The sequence below is a fragment of the Phallusia mammillata genome, chromosome 1 (assembly GCF_965637545.1).
Source record: "Phallusia mammillata chromosome 1, kaPhaMamm4.hap1.1, whole genome shotgun sequence".
NCBI lineage: Eukaryota > Metazoa > Chordata > Ascidiacea > Phlebobranchia > Ascidiidae > Phallusia > Phallusia mammillata.
The window spans coordinates 6,070,321-6,094,462 of NC_137252.1; the positions used below are offsets into that span (position 1 = coordinate 6,070,321).

Here is a 24,142-nt window from a genome sequence, read left to right on the forward strand (position 1 = left end):
CGTTAGTAGCTCCCTAACCCTATTCAAGTGGTTGTAATTTGTTGTTACCTCAAGTCATATTGCGTATCCCTAGTTCTTGTATATTTCTGGAAAACAAGTCATTTTAAAATCGCACCCAAGATCGCCCCCGTTGAAGCACACTGTATAAGAATAACATGCGGTACCAGTAAAAATAACTTTTGAGAACAAATGATTTTTTTTTCATTTAAACAACATATCGGACGAGAACACTTATGTTTTTTCTAGAATACGTTTCTTAGCTGTTTTGGGCAAACGCAGTAGCCTACTGCCAGACTTACGGGATTTTAGGGAAAGCGTTTTAGGTACTGTTCGCGTTAACAACTCTGATTTAATAGCACTCCTTTCCAGGTATAAATGCTGAAAACGTTTTACAAAATAAAACCTTATGTCACGTCCATCTCATTTTAGATAATAAGACTATATGTGTCTTACAGTTACGCAAATTCAAAGCCGATGAAATAATTTGTGATCCCACCCGTAAATCCCCCAGTGGAGGTTTTGGTTTTGTCATTATAGGATACGATACTGTCGAACAAACAAACATTGCAGTCAAATTCCTTAAAGGGGAAGATACAGAGTAAGTCTCCATTTTTTAGCACACTTAGCAGCAACGTCTGCAGCACTTTGGTTGTCATTTGTTACAGAATAAGTGCGGAGATGGAACGTATGCAGAAAGCTAAACACGAAAACACCGTTAGTGTGTTCGGCGCCGTCAAAGTCAATTCTGAAGAAGGAATCGTCATGGAATACTGTGAAGGGGGAACTCTAAAAAAACTTTTAAACAGTAATATACCACTAAGCATTGCTTTTTGTGTTCGACTGATGTTACAAACAGCAAAAGCTGTAAAACATTGTCACGATTTACCTGAAAAAAGATTAATTCATTGCGACCTAAAACCAGGAAACATTTTGCTCACCGAAAATTTGAGCTGCAAACTTGCCGACTTTGGAGCCGCCGAAATGGTTACTACAGACAGTTTAAGAAAAAAAAAGTAAAAATCCGAATCCACAGTACACCCCGTATAACACTCCTCCGGAAAAATTGCAAAACAAATTCATGAAACCAACAAAAGAAATTGACATTTATGCATTTGCTGTAACGATGTACGAGATTCTCTCACCGGATAAATCACCATACCAACCAGTTGATAAAGATGTTATGGAGAAGGCCATCATTGAAGGTGAGAGACCGGACTGCAGTCGAATAGAACAGATGATGAATACATTAAACCAAACAGATAAAGAAGTTACCGCAAAACTTCTGGAGCTGATGAAAAAATGTTGGAAGCACAATCCGTCAGAACGTCCAACCATATCGGAAATTGTCGACGTTCTGCAAGAGCAATCTCAAAAGTACAACATATCGATAGTGGGGCAACAAGTGACGCGTATCAAGAAAAGGATGAAGTTAAATAACAACAGGGTCGTCAATCGGGCGAAATATGTTTCCCTTTCTAAAAAGCACCGAGGTATGGCAACATCAACACAAACAGCGAATTTCATTACCTAAAATTCAATTTGTCCGCAGCTGTTTTTTCAGCAAGTTCGAAGTGTCGCACTTCGTCAGAGTCACAAGAAGGTAAGACAATGCACGATAATGATGTTGATGCGATCTCTATCCACCCAAACAAGAAAGCAGGTAATATAATTGGAAACGTTTATTTTTAGATTTAGTTTTCTCATTTAGGAATATATTTCGTAAGTGTCAAAAGCAAGACCAACGGGGTTATTTGATTTGCAGGACCCCAACTTTCTGACACTACAGATACCAACAAAAGCCTGTCAAAACGCGATTGGTCATCAGGTATAATCTTTACAGCAACTTGAGGGATTATTGAACTAAAAAAGTCTCATGTTGGTTAAAAAAATGCTTATTTGTTTACAACATTGTTATGCAAATGTTTGAAATTTACGGACAGAAAGCATTGGGTAAAAAGTAATCTTTTGTTTATTTGAAAAGCTTTCTGCGAAAAATCTGATGACTTGGCAACAGTCAGAGGTTATCCAGGACCGTTGGCGAAGGAAGAAACGCAACCTGAGGGAAAGTCGGTTCAAGCAAGGCAGTACAGCAGTAGTAAAGTCAAAATTTTGGTACAGGTTTTCACAAAATCAAAAAAACGGCCTTAATTATACTATGCTATAAAGATTCTGTTAGGTTAGTGCAAAAGTTCACTTCCAGGTATTAAAAAACCTAACCTGCATGGTTTATAATAGGAGAGTTTTTTAACTACAAAACTACATTAATGACTTTGTAGCTCCACATCTGTAAGTCGTGCTCGACATATTAGATTATGTCACTTGTGGGCTCATCCAACAGCAAAACACCAATCTAAACGCTCTGTATGTCTAATCATGTTTTCTAGAAAACTGCTCACAAACACGATATAAAATATCATGCTGAAAGCACTGTTGGTCCCGAAGGAAAAACACTTATGGTTGGTGAATATACTGTTAAATTTCCACCTGGAGCATTGGCAGAGGAAGTGGACATCCACTTGACAGTCGTGTATAAAAACAGCGGAAAAGTATGTTTTAAAAACAATTCTAGTGCTCTTTTTGTTTTTTCATGTTGCACATTCTTGTAGGTTACTCTTTTACCTCCGATAGAATGTTACCCAAATGGATTGAAATTTATAAAACCCGTCACCGTCAAAATGCCTAATCCATATGGCATAACAGATTGGTCCTCCTTAGTAGAGGTATGTGTGTTGAAAAAAACAAATTGCACAACAGTGCTTTAGGCAAATAAAAATTGAATATTTGTGTTTTAGGTAGAGTACACTGAAGACGGCTGTGAGTGGTACAAATTGACAGATACACCACAAATCACCGATCAAAGCATTACATTTCGAACTGAACATTTTACTCGGTAAATAGCTCCTAAAAAGTTAGTTTTCGAAGTTGCTACCCTCAGAAATAAACCCTTTCTGATTTAGGTTTAAAGTGACAATAATAGGCCCAGGCGTAAGTGTAAGGAAGGTGGTTCGGTTTGCTGTGAACAGATACAATGCACATTCAAAAGAGATTTTGCTGACGTGTTGCCTTAGTACGGACAACAACATACTTACACGTGGTCATGAGCTGCAGCGTTTCACTTTTGTTCATCAGCACGATTTTACAATGAGGTAGCAAAGATATCTTATTTATTTTTGAATATGAGGTATTTCTTTAAACGTCAAATATTTTTGCCTGTTTGTATATTGTAATGCCATTGTTTATACTGTTCCCCACTGCAGATTTAGTTTTGAAAAAAGAATTTTGGGTTTAATCAACTTAAACTTAGTTTCCTAGAAGTTTAATGCACGAATTCAGGCAAGCATGGGACCCATATTTGTGTAAACGTTGTTGAGGACCCCCGTTGGAAAACACTGTTTTAAAGTATTGCCAATCAACATTGGATAACTGCTGTTTTAAAAATATTTAAAAAAAATATTTAAAAATATCTGTATTATTTCAGCAAAGTCGACGACCCTATTGAATTGACCATATCTTCTAATAAACTCCTGCCAGTAATCACACATGTTGAAGTTTTCGAAACTTTTGTTGAGCTGGTACAGTTCATATTTGTCCCCGAAGATGATAGCACCATCAACTACGCTCTTCTTAGTTGCAATAAGGAGACAAAAGCTGAAGGACGATTTTTTATTCCAGGTATATCTTTAATACTGCAAATAGGCATACACAATTTTTGACATTGCGAAATACTAAACTTGAAATCTGTTATAAAGAAAACAATTTTTTTTAACTTCGACAATTAATTTGCAAGCTTACTGCGATAACACTTGGGCACGTGTTTGTGTTAGGCAAGTATGTTAACTTTTGGCATTTTGTTACGTTGATATTATGGCAAAGAAATTGGCTTTTCCAATTTAACAACATTTTATTGAATTGAATGTTGTTAGTATTTGGTACTTTCGTATTCACGAGACACGTTGTCAAAAATAGGTTTTGGGTTCCGCCTATTTTCATGAAACTTGTTGAGTCGGCCGAAACCCTTTAGGGCAGGTTCCATGCATCACCGGTAATAAACGCCAACAATACACGATGAAGATAATGCCTATCTTGCAGGTAGTATTTAAATGACCATTGGCATAATACAGACAACGTTTTTTGCCGTTAACTTTCGTATTCCGATTTACACACTAATACAGTGATTGTAACTTGCGTAGGCTACATAATGAGGAACGAATTTGGAGGTAAATCTTTAGAGTTCACACTTACAATGTTGATTTGTTGTCAATTTTGTTGTAGATGTGACGGAATTGAAATTGATGCCGGAAGTGGACGAACCAGACCCAAACGAAATGGAACTTGATCGGTTATATTTAACACCGCATAATATCTAAACGGAATTTTTTGAACCATTTTTTCTTAACCGTTTTGCAACGTTCAGCATCCCTTTTTCCTTTTTGTTTCCTTTGTCTGTGTTGTAGTATTGGATTTTTAGTTTATATTCTTTAACTCATCTAGAGTTGTTCGTAACCTGAAAGGTAGAGCATTACTGTTTCGGTATGTTTTTATGTTATGGTATAATTCAAATAGCTTGGCAATATTGCTTGTAGTATTAAGCCTACATAATTCGATAATACTACTACTGTTAAAAAATGTAAAATCTTGTGTTTTGTAAATAAATTGTACATAAGCTATGTGGACCAGGTGCCGTTTTTCTTACGCGATGCATCCAAGTGACAATTTTAAGCAACCGTTTTTTCATCTGGGTGCAGTTGGGGTTATTCTTTTAGTGCTTTTAGCACTTATGTGTTTGCAGTAGCACTTATTTGTTTCAGAGAAAGTGCTTTGAGCCGGCGAAATGGGTTATTAGTAATTAAGCATTGCACAAATATCAAAAATAAAAACTCAAATTAACTGCTTTTTGAGCAAAGGTGGAAATGAGATCCATGAAATTTCCTGAGCATCATTTTTGATCATTATTTGCTTCTACCTTTAGTTTCTCCATTTTATTTCCTGTCAAAATCATTTATGGCAATATGTTTATAGATCAGTATACCCAAAAATATAAAATGTGATATATCTTTGGCGACCACACAACACTATCTGAATCATAAATAACCAACCACTTATGCAGCCCTTGCAGCAGTGGTCGGCAACCGCCGATCCATGGCACAGTGCCTGCCCACGAGCAGTTCGTTACTGGGCTGTATAATTTTTCAGGTTAAATGCTTTAAAACATTTTGCCTATGTAAAAATGAAATGAAAACATTCTGCTCATGTAAAATCCCGGGAATAAAAACTGTTATCTTTGCTGAATATTTACAGTTTTTTAAATATGAAATAGGGAAAAATAATTGGGGAGTAAAAATTTTGTTAAAAATTAAAAACAAAGAATAGGTTTCATATTAGGTTAAGTTTTAATCTGGCTTACTCAACGCATAAAAGACTTGGTATATAACAGTTAGCAATCCAAAATAGTAATTTACAAATAATGAGATCGTTAAAAACGTTAAATAATTTAGTTAGATCCGTTAAATGTGGTATAGTTAGATCCAGTGTTTCTCAGCCAAATTACGTGTCCTTTATATACTTTAAAGGTTAAAGATCTCTACAAGCAGGTTCAACGATTTTAAATTGTGTAGTTGAAATGTTGCGAGGTTATACTGTATTATACTGTTTAAAAAGTGTTGCATTGTTGCAAATTGGTAAACTGTTGCTTAGCTTCTTGTATTTTCGGACCTTGTGTCCCACTTTGGGTAACCCCGTAAGACCTGTGGGCCTCTACGAAAAATGTATGTAGTTAGCCCAACTAAATTGTAAAGTCAATGATCTATCAGGAGAAGTATTTTTGCTAAAAATTAGGCGAAACATACTAATCTCACACAAATATATGGCCTACATATTGGAGTTGTTTGTGTTGCGCCAAAAATAATTGTAACTTTGATATCTTTTATAAATTACAATAGGCCTCACAAGTTTTGTCACGGGCACCAACATCAACTTTAAGCCATCTTTTATGACCAGGAAATTAGGTCCTCTGTTGAAACAGAACAATAGGTACTGGTAAAATAGGTTTAAGTCCTAAATCGATGAGGCGTGTTGGAATTCGGTACTAATTTTGGCTTCAAACAAGTCGAATGGAGTAAACAGCAAACCGTAGTCGCGATAAACCTCAATGTGGAAAAGAGTGTAAGAAATAGTCGATTAAATTAGGAAATAAATTTTTTTACAACACACACCCAATTCTGCACATTATAAAATAATAGCTCACTGATATTTTAAGAATGTTTCTAATAGGCCTACACCCGTGCACCTCCGGAATACAGAAGAGTTGGTGTTAAATGATGGTGTTCGCTATGGGAGTTTGTAAGGTTGCCTTGACCGCCGTTGTCAGCATTACTTATCTTTTGTGTAATAAAGACAAACTGTAATGAAAGTTAACGCGGTGTTAGTTTCTGCGCAGTTTGAAAGATTTTGAGGCAATTAGTCGGAAAGGACCGGTTTCAAGCTTGAATTTTTGTTTGCACAAAAGCGTCAGTTGGGCCGGAATTGCAACAATTTAGTGGGCGGAAACCTAATTTTCGCGAAAAGCGCTGATTCGGCAGGACGAATTTGGCAAACCGAACCTTCAGTAAACTCAAACCGAAAGTGCGCTGTTGGTCCAGATTGACCTTGCTCGAACGGGCACTACGCTACGCAACGCATCGCAAGTTTGTTTATTAAATAGGCCTCAAAACGCGTGAGTTTTAAACCCACAGTGAATTTATTTCATGAAGCAACAAACTCAAATTCGGTCCGCTTGATTTCATAAACCAACCAAGCATGAAACCATTCCCCTCAGCATCGGGAGAAACTTCTTTGGAAAATCTGTTGCGTGTGTGGATTGCTTTGGTTGGATTTTGCTACTAATAAAAGGTTCTTTCTAGGTCTAGTTCATAAACAAAGAGTTACCAACCCGGCTTACGTAATATACCTGGATGTAAAATAAAACGGATATCAAACGGTAGGCAGGCTTGCAGCATGGGTTATCAAATCGTTTAGTTGTTAGAGTTAAGAAAAGACGCGGGGTGCATTTTGTCTTTAAACTGGTTTGGAGTTTTCATGAGGGTGAAAAACCAGCTGAAACCTGATTTTTCTCATATTTTTTGACCGCCCAAAACCGAAAGAAATAAAACGATTTATGGAAATAATTTTATGTACTACTGTAATGATCCCGGTTTTCAAGCCCGGTTTTTGGAGAAATGTTCCAGTTATAAACTGATTCCTATTACTGAACCTTTGAACCGGTTTAAACCGGAGTGATTCCAGTTTACTACAATGATCGATATGTTGTATTAGTGTAAGATGAGTTTCATTCTGAGGTACAATATCGGTCCATTTTATGACACAGCGCTGCATAAAACAAAGGTCGTTACGTACCAATTAAACATAGAGTGTTGCCGAATTATTTGTACCTTTTCCAATGTATGACAGATTATTTAAATAACTGCTAAAGTGGGCTTTGCAACATTTTAAATCAGTAATAATACGACTTCTTGGTCGTTCATCATCTCCTTGATCTATGTATGTGACCACCACATACTGTTGCAATGTATTTATTTGCTTGCATAAAGCTGAATAAAGCTCTGTGAAGAATGTCTACGTCAGTGCTCCGCAACCTTTTTTCGCACACGTCACACCATACATGAGTTAAATGTTCGGCGGCACACCGAACCAAAAAATGCGATTTGAATTTTTGAAAGCCTAAAAACGCATTAATCTAGGGGTCTTAAACTTCTTTGAGGGCCAAAAACATTTTTTCACGTTGGTAAAGGGCCGTACTATTGGAACTTTTTTTGTAAAAGTAATATGAACAAAAATATTATGTCCTTGAAAATGTTGTGCGTTTATGCCATATAATGTGCATAAAACATTTGCAATGCAATAAACAAGAAACAGATAGACGGTGTAGCAAAGTAAAAATACCAAGTGCAGTAAACTTCTATGTCGAAAACAATGGCATACAATGCCGAAACAATTGAAAAATTTGACGCAACAATTGGAATTGCTGATTTCACCAGGAGGAACTATTTCCATCATACGATTAAAACGTCGCATTTATTTCTAGCTATTACTAATAAAGAATAATCGTTTCTTAAAATCAGTGGTCTGACTGGGTATTCCACCTGAGGTAAACACCTAAAATTTGAAAGTTAGTTCGCGGGCCACACAAAAACCCTCTTGGGTCCACACCGGGCCGATTAAGCCATTATGACGTAATAAAACACGAATGTAAAGTATATTATGACGTAATAAAACACCAATGGGTAGTGTAGCTTTAGTTTGGTGTTGTGAACTGTATCGTTTACTAGAATGTTAAAATACACAAAAACAATTTTAAAACAAAAAGTTACGGTTTTGCGGCGGCACACCCAGCGTCGTCTTGCGGCACACCAGTGTGCCGCGGCACACCGGTTGCGGAGCACTGGTTACGTCACAGATTGTTACACAAAAGGTTGTGTTGTACAAAAGGCGTGGGTCGCGACCTGCTTGGTTGATTACCATATTAGTTTCACTTTACTGTACAGCGAAGTACACAAAAGAAAGAACGTCATAATAGTTTCCACCAGCCGGCAATACGATCAACCCCGTGTGGTTTGAAAGGTTATAGGGTCGTTGGAATCGTCGTTACGATTTGATAATTACAACAAAACGTTCATTGCAGAAACAGCTGATAAGAAAAGTTCGAGCAGGGCTGAATGTAACAATATGTACGCCAGGCCTTTTTAGGCGTCATACCGAATCAGCCGCTCACCAAGCATTTCTATATGAGTGTGGCGTCATCGCTTGTCTGCATGAACGCTTCAGGGCTGATCCCAGCAGTAAATCAATGTTCATCTTGTATGTAAATAGCATACGGGATGAATCGGAATGGCCTTTGGCGGGTCAAATTTCAGACCTTTCGGACTGTAGACCAAATATATCACAACGGAGTCGATACAAAGTCACATAAAGGTTTTTATTACGGTGGGGTTCTGTTCCTAACTTCGCTTTATTAGTCCAAACAACGTTGCTATCAATTTTCAATTGTAAAATTTGAAAGGGTCAACAAAGGTAGTGTTGCAATGGTGATGCCCGAGAAGACGCAGAATAATGGAATACTCACTTTAGTTATGACACGAACCACCAAGTTTGTAGCTTGCTCTATTGGAAATGGGATGCGCCTCTTTCTTACTCTGCAGATTTGACAGTGGTGACGGACTTTTATGGGATAGAGTTATTTTTGAAGAAAAAACGAACCGGGGTTTAAACTGGTGTATATATTTCTTGCAAGTCGAGTGTATGCAGCGTCTTTAAATCAATAACTATATTTTTTAAACTTTGATTGGCACATACGGCGTCAACTGGGGTTTAATTAGAAGAAATGGCAGCACCAGCACCAGAACAACCTCAACTAGCACTAGCAATACAAGCCCCTGAAAATATGTTTAAAGACTTGTCAAACAGTGAAAGTAACGATGATGAACAGCCAGATACTTCAGATAATGGTAATTCGGCATGATTGCAGTTTTTGTGTTTGTATGTTAACGCAGTGTTTTTCAATCTGTTTTAAGCCACGGCACGCTTTTCATGGGAAATTTGTTCGGCTTCTTTTACCAACCAAAACTGCTATTTAAAGACACAAATTATCGCAATATTTCTAATTAGCAATGAATATCGAAATGAAAATGAACAAAAAACGGCAACAATTAGCTGGCAAGCATCAAACGTGTTGTAACTGTGATCAGGTATACGTAGTAGACATCACTGACATTTCCCCCCCTACAATCATAATGTACCTTAGATGCGACCTTCAACCTTCAAATAAGTAATGTGAAATTTTATTTTTTTAGTAAAGAGGTTGTGTAAAGGCAGCCTAGGGTTCAGTGGCAACCAGGTTCAAAACTATTGCGTTAACGCTCAACTCCACATTATCGTTTCGTTACTGTGTCATAAACGGAACTTTAATGTTGCAGTAAATGTTGTTTGCTTGTTTCGAACAATTTCAGCTATGTTTGTTCAGTAGCGGGGTGCCTTTGTGAAAATTGGATAGTAAACTATAAGCTGTGTAGGACCCAACCGCTTAAATAGATTCACCAGAAGCACCCACTAAAATATATTTCCTTTTTAACTTTTTTTCCTAATTTAAGCGACTATTTCACATACTGTTTTCACATACTGTCTATATTGAGGTTTTTTACGATTTCCGATTCTTGTTTATTCTATTCGACCTGTTTAAAGTCGAAATTAGTACCGAATTCCAACATGAGATTTCCATTTACGTTTTTAAAGGGACCACGAGGTCCAAAAGTTACTTTTAGGGGTCCACGGTTCACGAAAGGTTAAGAACCACTGGCATAGACCGAAGCGATTAATATCCTTCCCACGTTTTCTATAGTTTTGTGGCATCAATTTAGCACTATGTGTGCCCAAAAATTACAGAAAGAAGCACATAGGCTCATACCACCGCCAACAAATTATTAGAAACTTAACGGCTAAGTATTGGACAAGGAATATGATGATGAAGTGACTATGCAAATAAAATTTGACTTGACTTGACTTGAATAAAAGGTGCAACTCGGATTTGTTTTTCTTACAGTAATCGTCCACTAAAATACTGCAACAGATAATGTAAGACACCTTTGCAATGCTCAACAATAAAACATTATTTGCGTGTCAGTTATAAACTCCATGATATTCGATTTCATTCTGCTGTACCTGGATGGTTATACATATAATTAAGATTTACGATCTCATGCAGTTTATAGTTGCATCTCCATATTATTTTGCAGATTGGTCACATGAATCAGGAGAGGACAGTCACGACAGAAGACAACCGGCAGGTGACAACCGCGACAGAAGACAACCGGCAGGTGGCGGTCGCGACAGAAGACAACTGACGGTTGCCAGTACGTGAATAAACTCTTTTTCTTTCAACGGACTTAACGATTTAACTACTGCCCTTTCGTAGCGTTACATATATTTGTTTTCAGACAACTGCCAATTTGCAGTAAGTAAACAAACTATACGCATTTTAACGAACCTAATGATTTATGGATAAAAAAAACTTAAAGTAGTAACAGACATGGTAAAGAAAAGTTGGTAGATTAACGAAGCCAAACCTACAAAGACTAAATAATATTCTGAAAAAAGTTGCTGAAAAAAGGTTTTTTTTAAAGATTGTTTCATTACAATACGTGTTGCGGAGGAAAAATGCTTTAAACCTCGTATCACAACCAATATCAAGTTATTCCCGAGTTTATTGTCGGCTTGTAAACATAACAAGTTTGATTGTCTGATTCCTAACTCCTAACCAACAGCTTTCGTTTTGCTGTGATCATAGGCTACAGCGTAAAGTTTTACAAGACGACCGTGCAGTTTAACTGTGTACAAAGCATATCTAACACTTTTCATTAAAAATAAAGAAGTTATGTTATTCTTGTGGCGCTTAATCCACGCATCAATCAACTTTAGCACAAGCCTTTACCCTTTTATTTTTCAGCAATTCTCGCATTGAGTTTTGTACTGCTAAGCATGCTGGTGATATCTTTTCGTACAGGCGACAAAATTCTTAGTAAGTCTCACATATTTTCAAATTTTATCTTTTTATGTGTTTTAAAATTTTGATGCATTTTTTGTGTTTGTTTAAATGTTGAATTTCTATTAACATATACATAACCCCCAAACTTCCGTTCAACTATGAGATTTGTAGTGATTAGAAAAACTGCACTTTTTGTAGATAAGGTTGCCATGAATCAACTGAGGAAACAATACTCAAGTTTAATACAAAAAGAAAAATACTACAAGGCCGAATCTAAAAGACAAGAAATTCTACGGTGGATAAAAATAGAAGTTGACACCTCGGGTGATGAACTAAAATCTTTTGCTGAAGAACTTACAACCAAGAAAAAATATATCGAAGCAATCTTATTTTATCACATTGCATCTGAATACTACATTCAAGAAAGCGACAGTCAATTCGCCTCTGAAGGTATTGTTGCTTGTACTAAGGGATTATTTGTAATCTCCAAAGCTTTGATAAAAAATCCCAACTACAGGTTATACAAGAATGTTATAAACTTTCACACGATCCCACTTATGAACTATATGCGAAAGTTAATACAAAGCTTGGAAAACCTAAACAAAGAAGCTCAGTGCTTACAAGAGGCCCAGTGTTTGCATCACGTTGAACTGAGTGAACGTTTGGTCAGCGATTTTTCGGCCAGTAAAACCACAATTAAAAAAGCATTAAAACTTCTAGAAACGACTTTAGGAAAAAATAGTTCCAGACATTCAATATACGGTATCTTATTGCACAACCTTGGTTATGTTTATCGACAAATATCAGAACTGGTTGATGCAGAAAAATACTACACTCTGGCAATAGAAGCAAAACTGAAAGCTGAAGATTTCACTGATGATGAAAAACAATCGAGCGTGAAGACAAGTGAAGTTAATTTGCGAAATGTTAAAGAAAAGCTGAAAGCAATGAAATAAAAACAAACTTTAACACAGATGGTTTATTACTCAATTTATGACCAAAAAGGTTTTTTGCCAGTTGTCTATCTTTGTTTCCTTTTGTATGCGTTAGTAATGCGTTTTTCGAAATATTCAAACTTAATTTGATATCAATTTGATACGCTCGTAGCTTATGTTTTTGTAGAATGCCGTTTTATAGAATCGCAAGTAAAGCAAGGCCTATAGCACTGGTGCAATGGGTAAAAGCTTGACACAAAGGCATATAAAACCAAGTAGTGAAATAAAAAAATACTTGATGTTTAGTGACATGCACGACTCTGTTTCAGTTGCGTTGGTTAGTTTGCTTTTTCGTTATTTGCATTCCAAATAGTCTGTGTGTAAAGTGCATCTCAACAGTATTCAACCGCTGTGTGATAATGGTTTGTTTGTTTATCTGAAAGTATTATTTAAAAACTGCATTTGTAGTGTTTTGTTTTTCGAAGAACAATAATGCATTCAACCTATCGCTCCATATCATCATTTTAATTTATGCGCCACGACAAAGATTCTTGCTACAATAAACTTGATTGTAAATTTGAGCTGAGAAGATTACTGTCAAGGTGACCCCGACCCTATCTACGTCACAGAGTGTTACATGAAAGGTCTAGGCTTGCTTGTTTCATTTTTTTTCTTGATTGGCGACTAAAACCTTCCAATAAAGGTTTTTTTTACTCTTGTGGCCTTCTTGTCAAATCTCTATTTTGTGATGGTTACATTGTCAGGCCTCTTTTGTGGTATAGTATTAAATTTCGTTGTATCATTGTGGTAACACACGAACCTAAAGGTAACAATCAACCCACTGACGATTTGTCAAAAACTTTATCAGCATATGGTTTTGGAACAGTTTAGTAGGTTAAAAATATTTTAAAACTTAGTTATTAAAACTCCTCATAAAAGAAACTTATCTAAGAAGCTGTTGTTGTTTTACCTGCCATCATCCCTTTATTACATGCACTACTATAATTGCCTCACTTTTGTAAGTTTTAAGATTGAAATCTCTGGTACTGGGAAGTGTACTAAAGTAAATTCAGCTTAGTGCCATAATAATGTGCTGCACAAAACAAAGTCTGTTACAATCAGCTGTTGTCAAATTATTTACACCCAGTGTTTTAATTTCTCCAGCGGTTTCCCAAAATTTTGACTTGCAATTCGTTTAAGCAAATAGGGCTATTTTTGGTATTTAAATGAAACACTTGCGGTCTCTTCAAACTACTTAGCGGTCACCCAAACCAAACCTTAAAAAAACCTGTTTACACCTATCACAGATTATGACATAATACTTTAAAAACTGTTCTAGTGGCTTTTGCAACATTTAATGCATTTTAGAAAGAACTTAACCAACTACGGGATTAACGTCACTGCCTTGCTTTTTGATTTGAAAGGAAAAAATGAGAAAATGCAGTTTTTATATGGGGCAGTTGGTGATATTTAGTCGTTGTGTAATCTTGAACAACAATTCGTTGATTAAAAACACTTACAGTTCAATACTTCAATGAATCGTCGGGATCTTTGTCTGGGGCTATCCCATTTCGGTGACGCATAAAGGGTGGCACACAAAAGGTAGAGCTACTAACACAAGAACTCACACTAGAAAAGGTTGCTACATACCGATAGATGGCGTAAAGAGCGCACATAATTAAGTTAACAATTAGACTAGGATAGGGTTAGGGACTAAACGTAACATAATAAAATGGGTTTTTACGTTTGTTTTACAGTATTGTTTGTTGTTATAAAACTTCTGACACACCCTAATAGTCTTAACTGTCAGAATTTGTACACAAATTGCATTTAAAACATTTTGTAAACAAATTACATTAAAATACCTGTCTGGTGTGAGTACATGTGTTTGTAGCTCTACCCACACAAACGAGTGATGCTGGCCCGGGGATTCGGTTCCCTCCGTGTTTAGGATGTGCTGTAATGTTTTGTTACAATCTAACTGCTGGGTTTTAGATTTGATTTTCTTGTTTTTATTATAATGAACTTCAGACAAACTGTAATAGCCCTAACCATCAGCATTTTATGCACAATTGCATTTCAAATATATGAATACCTGTGTTAGCAGCTCTACCAACACAAACGAGTACGCTGGTTCGGGGATTCGGTACCCTCCGTGTTTAGGATGTGCTGTATGCTTTGTAACAATTTAAATGGCAGTTTTAAATAATTTTGCAGTCATAATTGAAAAAAAGATTTTTTTTTAATCTGACACTTTTACGTTGATTCTTTGTGCCAATACAAATCAACTACATTCGAGTCGTGTTACTTGTAATCGCATTTTGATGAGAGACCAAAGTTACCTTTATATTTGAAGGCAAATTCGGTCATAGCTATGCGACAGGAAGGTGTTTTTTAGAAGTACAAAAATAGATTTAGTCAATTTGCTCCATATCATATAAGGCAGAAACCGACTAAAACCAGTTCAAACTGAAATATTCCGGCACACCCAATAAAAAACCGAAACCGGCTAATCCCCCATGTCAAGTTTATTGTATTGTCTGCGTTAAAGTTGTACGTAGCAATTTAAAGGCAGCTTTGTTTATTCAGGCTTTTGCCTCCAACGATTTCTAGTTCTTGACATCGTGATTCTACTGGTTTTTTTCAAAGTGACTTTTGCCCAACGAGATGACAGTGTTCTTGGCAAATCGCAAAGTAAGTATTTTATTGCCAATTTTCTATTCTCCGGCATAAAAACAAAACATAATAAAACTCAGACAAACAAATATAAAAAAGTGTTCCAATTATTAAGGTGAAAGCCAAGAAATTCGGCTACCGAAGGATGAAAACGAACAACATACCTACGACGAATCGAACCAAGTGAAGCAAAAAGTTTGCGAGTCTTTGGATGAAGTGCTGAACTTTACAGCTGATGATCTAATACGGTCGGCCATAAATCTAAAAAATAGCCAACACTACATAGAATCAATTTTGTTTTATCGCATGGCATCGTCATATTACGCAGAACATCCAAACACAACACTTGATGCGAAGCGTATTACGTTATGCATGGACGGTATGCAAATCACCACAGAAGCAATGGTACAAGACAATTATAACGTGCTTTATAACCTATACCAAATGCATTTATCCGATAAGGCCCGATTTGTACGCGACAATGTAATACCATTTATGCATAAGATGCGTGGCAAAATTCGAAACCTAAAAAAGTTAGATTCGGACGAACTGCGTCTTAAGGAAGTTCAGATTTTGCAGAATATTGAGTTGTGTCAATTTTTCATCGGGGATTCTTTGTCGCGAGAAACCACAATACAACTTGCACTTAACTTGATGGAGGATAGATTTGGGAATAACAGTTCAAAGTTTAAAATTTACGGCGGGTTGTTGCACAATTTCAGTGTTGTTTTGATCCACACGTCCCGCTTTACAGAAGCAGAAAATTATTCAATAAAAGCGCTAAACGCTTACCACAAAGCAACAGATTTTGTTAAAGGAGAAAAAGGAAAGAGAATTGCACAAGTTAAAGCCAATTTGCATCACGTAAAACTTTTCAAACGTACAGAGTTATAACTACAACATGTATATTGCCTATTTTCTCTTATGTGCTGTAAAAAGACTTAGTTTTTGTGATTTTTCCCCACCTACAAACTGTTTGTCACTATTTGATGTACTTTAACTTCCAAATATAGCATATACAGTTTTTTTTTTCACTAAACTGATGTGAAAACTCAACACGCTTGCATTTATGCACAGTTTGTTATTGTTACTTTCTCTACACAGTCTAAACATGATTAAAACCTGAAAACTTGCACATTCAGGAAACAAAATAAATCATACAGACACATATGTATAGTGTAACTACTTTTGGAATGGAAATATTATTTGTAAAAATTGTCAATGACGAACCCTTGCTATTGTCATTATTTGTTGTTAATAAAGCTTCGCTTAAAAAAAAAGGAAAATAAATAAATAATAATTCAAAGTTCATTCAAAGTATAATATCAGTTCACTTTATGACACAGTAAACTGCTGCACAAAAAAACCAGTTAGATATAGACTGTTTGCCGAATTATGATGGCTTTAAAAACAAAACTGCTATAGCGGACTTTGCCACATTTCAAACCAGTAATAATACAACTTTTTCGTCGTATATCTTCTCCTTGATGACTTTATGATTACTGTCGCGGTGGTAATTATCGATGTGTAATTAAAAGTTCTTAAACAGCGATGATTAAAAAAATACACCAATGGTTTACGATTTCACTGAAACGTCGGTACATCGACTCAAGCCACGTTACAAAGCATTTCACAGGAGGTTGCTTTCTTTGTCAAGGGTTCGTAGCGTGCCATGGCAGAATCTTTCACATGATCGCACAGCGGCTGTACACAAAAGAAGGAACGACAAAACAGTAGCTTCATGTTTCCAACATCGATCGCACAGCGCAGTACGATCACCCCATGTGACCCAAACAGGTTAAAAGGTCGTTCGAGCTTGTATCACGTTTCGATGTTTACAACAAAACGCAACAATCAGCTGATGAATAAACTTCGAGTAGGGATGATCTTATTTCCAGATCATCCGGAACTATTGCGTTTTTAATCATTAACTCCAGTGCAAAACAAATCAACCAGATTTCAAAACTATACAACGTCTAATGTACTCTACAAACTTGTTTTAACATTTTTTCTTTATATCTTAAGTATAGGGATTACTTGTAACAAAATTTTTCACCAATTGCTTTTTAGTCCTAAAAAGGACATGCAAGTAATGCGCCTTGTGGACCTTCATATCTTTTAACCTTTCAAACCTCGGAAAATTTTTCCTAAGGTCATCATGGCCGATTTTAATAAACAAATATATGAACCAAGCAACAATAAAAAGTCGATCGAAATTCAATTAATCCCAAAACTTTTATTATTGCGCTTAAAAAGTTATAATTTCGTTTTTTGTTAGATTTTCGTAGTGTCGGGTTTTCGGGGTTTTAATATTTGACTATTAATAAACATGCGGAAAAAATGGGTGTTTGTGTGCGTTGTGCTTTGGGAATTGTGCGCTGCCCTAGTTTATAAAAGAATTCAATGCTTTTGTTCCACTAATTACAACACACAGGAGAGTGACATCGAATACATTGTTTACGAGTCTTTAATTTCCGCTTAAACTAAAAGGAGACAATGAAATAGTATTTTGCCGGATCATGCGATTTTAGATTTTATCACAAATTTGTTGTCAGCGGAATATTTGTAACTATTGAAAGACAACTATTCGTTTTTATATTGCAGATATTTGACTTTTGATAGGAGCAAACGCTTTTTATTATGGCAAGCTTGGACAACGCTCAGGGTTAGTTGTTATGAGAAGCACAGTGATGCAATGTGTAAAGTGAAATTCAAAAGAAAAACTAATTTTTATAATTATTTTTGATGACGCATTTATATTGCAATTTAGTTTTGGTATTATCCAGGTTGCTATAGAGAAGGATTGTATCCTAACGTTTTCGTGGTAATGGACATTGGTTCAGCTAACTCTCCCGTCGGGAGAGTTTCGAACCTAAATAATTTCATACAAGTTATGGATGCGGTTTCAACGCGCTTAAAACTGCTATAAGACAGTGTGTGAATATATGTCACTTATATTCGTATGGCGTTGTTTGCGGAAATGTTTGTTTAAAATATTTTACAAAATTTAAGAAGAAAAAACAAGGGCTATAGCTGTTGCACAATTTAAATTAATTCTTTGAAAAAGTATAAAGTAATATTTAAAAACAGCATGTTGTAGAAAATGCATTTAATCATTTCGCTCCATATCATCATTACTACTTATTCGCACCAAATTTTTTTTTTCCTTTAATAAAATTGATTATTATACATCGCAGTTTGATTCAAGACCATTACTCTCAAGGTGACACCGATCCTATCTACTTCACAGAGTGTTTCACAACAGTTGTGTTCTATGCCGGCGTGTCGTGACTAGCTTGTTTCACGACTATATTAGAAATCTTTTCAATTATCGTACAGCAAAGCACACAACAAAACGAACGATAAGAGAGTAGTTTTATGTTTCACTTTATGTCAGTACAATACACCCCGTGTGGTCTGAAAGGTTATAAGGTCGTTCGGTTTTGGCGTTACGATTCGATGTTTACAACAAAACGTTCATTCACCGGAATAGCAGCTGGTAAACAAAGTTGGAGTGGGGGTGATCCGGTATCCAGATGAACTGAAGCTATGTGTCTTTAATTAGCAGTTACATTACACAGCAAATATACCAGATTCAAAACCACGACTCCGCAAGTACTGTTCAAACTTGTTTTTACGATTTTTTTTATTTATGTCTAAAGTATGAATTGCGTGTAACACATTTTTTAACCAACGAATGCACTTTAATTCTAAAACGGAAAAGTAAATAATGCGCCTTGTAGACCTTAAAAACTGCAGAGTTTTAGATCTTGAAAAATATTGTCTATTAACGTCATCATGTTAGATTTTTGTACACAAATATGTCCGGCTCAGGTAATGGGCTATGAACCAAACAACAAAGAAAAATCAGTTGAAATTCAATTACTCCCAAAATGTTTACCACTTTTCTTTAAAACTTACAATGTCTTTTTTTCCTTGGTTAGTGTGGATTTTATTCATGCGTTGTGAATAAATATACAAAAGAGTTGTAAACGGGCGTTTGGTGGTGGTTGTACTCTGGGAATTGTGTGTGGTCCGAGTACATTAAAGATTTTATTTCCAGACAAGCCGGAGCTATTGCGTTTTTAATTAGCCACTTCAGTGCATCAACCACAATTCAAACTGTACAACGTCTGATGTACTTTTCAAACTTGTTTTCACATTTTTTCCTAATATCTCAAGTATGGATTTTTACCAACAATTGCATCTTAAACCTTAAAACGACATACATACAACGTCATCATATTAGATTTTAGTAAACAAAGGTGTCAGAGAGCAGTTTATAAGTCATGAACCAAGCAACAATCAAAAATCGATCCGATTTAAGCTTTGTTAAATCCTGTAACTTAGTGTGGCATTTCAAGGGTTTTATTAATTCGCTGTGAATAAACGTGCGGAAGGAATGGAAACAGGCGTTCGTGTGTTGTTGTGCGTTGTGTGTTGCCCGAGTTCATAAAAGTGTGGAATGCTTTTGTTCCACTAATTACAACACAATGAGGCTGACATCTAATAGCCTGCTTACGCCTCTTTATAATCCGCTCAACTTTAATGTTCTCAGAATATTCTTACTTTTTCAAAAGGCGATTGTTGTGACATTAGGAAATCGGCAATTTCTTGGAGATAAACTTTTTAATCATGGCAAACTTGAACAAAGATCAAGGTTAGTTGTTTATGTATAATTTCATGAAATTTCTAGTTTAGCATTCTTGTTTAGACGTAAAGCTGTAGTCAATCTTTTGGAAGTTTTTAACGCTTCTCGCTTTAAAGAACAGAACGAAAAGCTTTTAAATTAACTTTTTGTGGCTGCACGTGTTAATGTGGGTCGAAAACAGTAGAACAAGAAAGCCATACTGTACCACCAATTGCTTATCATTAGAAAAACGTCGATTTGAATTTTCGGTGTCTCTGGGAAGTTGATCAAATCGTTTTCATCGGATTGATTTGTGTCAGGGTTATTTTAGAGATTTTTGTGTGGTAAAACACAAATAAGATTTTAAAAAAAATTCATGACGTATAGAAGCATCACTATATCAATTCGTCGTATGCAAAAAAGTAACAGATTCGGCCGAAATAAATAAGGGCCCACGGCAAAAATAATGAGATTTGAAACATGAAAACGATAGTCAAAAGAGCTGTTACTGCTATTGCAATTAAAAATTCATTCATTACGTACTTTGCAATTTCGGGCGTGTGTGCATAACATTTAAATATTAGGTTCCAAATTTCTATTTGCTTTATTGAAAGTTAAAAAAGTTTTCTTTTATCTTTTTTGGGAACTTTTAAAACACGATAGATACAAGAATACAATACTTTTACTTACAATGTTAAATGTGTGGTAAAATGAAAATCTATACTCAATGGTTTTCATTATTGTGTCACGTAATTGTCGCAGTAAATATTGTTCGCTAATTCCGAACACTTGGTCCCGTTTTGTTTGCATGAGTGACATTATACTCTTGTGACTTTGTGGGCAGATTAGTATGTCGCGATTTAGATACTGATTTTAGCTGTTTGAATTAGTTTACAATTAAAGTTTTCTTACTTTAATGATTTAAACCTTTGCCGAAAAAATTGACAAAATACGAAATACTGATAAAATATTGACAACACTTTAATCGTAAAAAGTAAACAAAGCTTTCTTTGCGCAGAAGATTATATTTCGATTCAAGACGTTTTGCCTATATTTAAAGTTACACTTAGATTTCATGCCTAACTACAATAAACCGTTCTGAAATGTGGAGCAAACACATAACGTAGTAGCATTAAAAAATCAGTTTTCGCTAGTTAATTACGATTTCAAGTCTTAAATAATGTGTTTACATCTCTCACTTATTATCGTTCAGTTTGGTTTCTTTTTCACCAAATGTTTGGCAATGTACAAAGACAATTGGTTGTGATCAACTCATTTTATGTTGGTTTGTTTCTAGACATACACCCCAATGTTGGCGTGACACAACAACAAAATCTTGTCAGAAATTCATCGCCGATAGAAGTGAGAGAAAACGAAGAAGACGAAATTCGACCGCTAGTTTCCAATAGAGGTTTGTGGTGAAACTTTTAAAACACGATAGATACAAGCATACAATACTTTTACTTACAATGTTTGTTACATCGCCATTGTACATATTATTATGTTTTCTGTGTTTCCCGCCAGTAACCTTAACTCTCTTGTATGCCGCAATGTTGTGCAACCTGGTGACATTATCTATCACACAATCGGTGCTTATGATGTCACAACTTTAACATTGTTTTACTGACGTCACGTCTTGTAAGCGTGGCTGCCTCGTGTTTATTAGCGACTGGATGTTATAGAGGCAGCATGCTTGATCTAATGGACCGGTTATGTTTGTTTCTTTGGTAACGAATAGGAGATTTGTGTTAACTGAACTGTTGTCGGTCGTCCAATGTGTAGTTTGTGCATTTCTGGCCCACGGATCCCACCGTCGTCAGCCAACTTGCTGTTGCTGTAAATAACTGTATTATTCCAGACTTGGACAACTAGATTTTTTTTCGTTTTTCCAAATTAGATGAGAATTAAAATTAGAGCATCTCAGTTTTTACAAATTAGATTAGAATTAGAATTACCACTTTTTCAAAAACCGAAAATTAGACTAGAATTAGATTTAAACCAACCAACTGCAGTACATTTTAAATTTAAACTCCAAGATTTGCGCTTTATGAACCAGATACTTCGGCATGACTGAAACGCGTTCACATGTTTCAGTGATGTGGTTTGGCCTTGTTGGTGACATAGCTTTGTGCGCTTTGGACATGAAACGCATACTCGTATCACATGTCTAAAAATGCTGTTGGACAAACTAGCGTTTTAGGGAAAACTGTGAATTAGATTAGAATTAAAATTAGCGCTTACTCGATATTTCTAAATTAGATTGGAATTAGAATTACCGCCATTTTGCTCTAATTTGACGAATTAGACAACTAGAAGTATCTAGTTGTCCAAGTCTGTATTATTCCAGTAAGCTTTGTTCCTTAAAGTCTCGCAGTTCGTTACTGATGTGTTTTGGTGATGTTTATTGAATTTGATGCTGTATTTGCAGAACCTAAAATCTCCTGATCGCTTTGAATGTTACTGAGACTCTGGTCCTATAGTAGTTCGGTAAGAGTCAACTTTACTGATAATTTCTCGTCTGTTTCCTTAACTAAATTAGTGCATATTTGCAGAAACCGCTTTTGCCTTTGTGCTCGTCTTGCTGCTGAACCCTCGAGCGCCACCTCTGTCCTTATTGCCTTAATAAAAGAATTCGTTATTTTGGCTCTTGGTGCCTTGGAGTTGTTGAGCGCAAAGAAAGGCGCGTTGAGAACCGTTCTAGGAATTTAAGCGATCACCCCTGCTGTGCTGTCTGGGCGCATAGAGTCACGCCCTCTACTAGTTAAAAGACAGCGGAACAATGTTAAATGTGTGGTAAATTAAAATCTAAACTCAATGGTTTTCATTATTGTGTCACGTAATTGTCGCAGTAAATATTGTTCGCTAATTCCGAACACTTGGTCCCGTTTTGTTTGCATGAGTGACATTATACTCTTGTGACTTAGTGGGCAGATTAGTATGTCGCGATTTAGATACTGATTTTAGCTGTTTGAATTAGTTTACAATTAAAGTTTTCTTACTTTAATGACATAAACCTTTGCCGAAAAAATTGACAAAATACGAAATACTGATAAAATATTGACAACACTTTAATCGTAGATTCCATGCCTAACTACAATAAACCGTTCTGAAATGTGCAGCAAACACATAACGCAGCAGCATTACAAAAAATCAGTTTTCGCTAGTTAATTACGATTTCAAGTCTTAAATAATGTGTTTACATCTCTCACTTGTTATCGTTCAGTTTGGTTTCTTTTTCTCTCACATGTTTGGCAATGTACAAAGACAATTGGTTGTGATCAACTCATTTTATGTTGGTTTGTTTCTAGACATACACCCCAATGTTGGCGTGAAACAACAACAAAACCTTGTCAGAAATTCATCGCCGATAGAAGTGAGAGAAAACGAAGAAGACGAAATCCGACCGCCAGTTTTCAATAGAGGTTTGTGGTAAAATTTTTTAGTCAACATATGCAAACAAGAATACAATACTTTTACTTACAATGTTAAATGTGTGGTAAAATGAAAATCTATACTACATGGTTTTCATTATTGTGTCACGTAATTGTCGCAGTAAATATTTTTCGCTAATTCCGAACACTTGGTCTACTAATAAACATATTGACAACATTTCAATCGTAAAAAGTAAACAGAAGCTTCCTTTGCGCACAAAATTATTCTTCGATTCAAGACGTTTTGCGTATATTTAAAGTTACGCTTAGATTTCATGCCTAACTACAATAAACCGTTCTGAAATGTGGAGCAAACACATAACGCAGTAGCATTAAAAAAATCAGTTTTCGCTAGTTAATTACGATTTCAAGTCTTAAATAATGTGTTTACATCTCTCACTTGTTATCGTTCAGTTTGGTTTCTTTTTCTCTCACATGTTTGGCAATGTACAAAGACAATTGGTTGTGATCAACTCATTTTATGTTGGTTTGTTTCTAGACATACACCCCAATGTTGGCGTGACACAACAACAAAACCTTGTCAGAAATTCATCGCCGATAGAAGTGAGAGAAAACGAAGAAGACGAAATCCGACCGCCAGTTTCCAATAGAGGTTTGTGGTAAAAAATTTTAGTCAACATATGCAAACAAGCTTACAATATTTTCATTTACAACCCTAATGTGTGGTAAAATGAAAATCTATACTCAATGGTTTTCATTATTGTGTCACGTAATTGTCGCAGTAAATATGTTTCGCTAATTCCGAACACTTGGTCTACTAATAAACATATTGACAACATTTCAATCTTAAAAAGTAAACAGAAGCTTCCTTTGCGCACAAAATTATTCTTCGATTCAAGACGTTTTGCGTATATTTAAAGTTACGCTTAGATTTCATGCCTAACTACAATAAACCGTTCTGAAATGTGCAGCAAAC

At 35.8% G+C, this 24,142-nt stretch overlaps 1 pseudogene across 1 annotated transcript; it reads left to right on the forward strand.

Moving 5' to 3' along the window:
* Window positions 1-473: 473 nt before the first annotated feature.
* On the forward strand, window positions 474-4,673 carry LOC145208945 (uncharacterized; annotated as a pseudogene). Its single transcript, XR_013854968.1, has 11 exons — window positions 474-598; window positions 666-1,490; window positions 1,550-1,660; window positions 1,763-1,825; window positions 1,982-2,112; window positions 2,385-2,546; window positions 2,607-2,720; window positions 2,793-2,890; window positions 2,958-3,146; window positions 3,479-3,672; window positions 4,273-4,673. The product of XR_013854968.1 is annotated as an uncharacterized LOC145208945 (transcript).
* The last annotated feature ends 19,469 nt before the right edge of the window (window positions 4,674-24,142 follow it).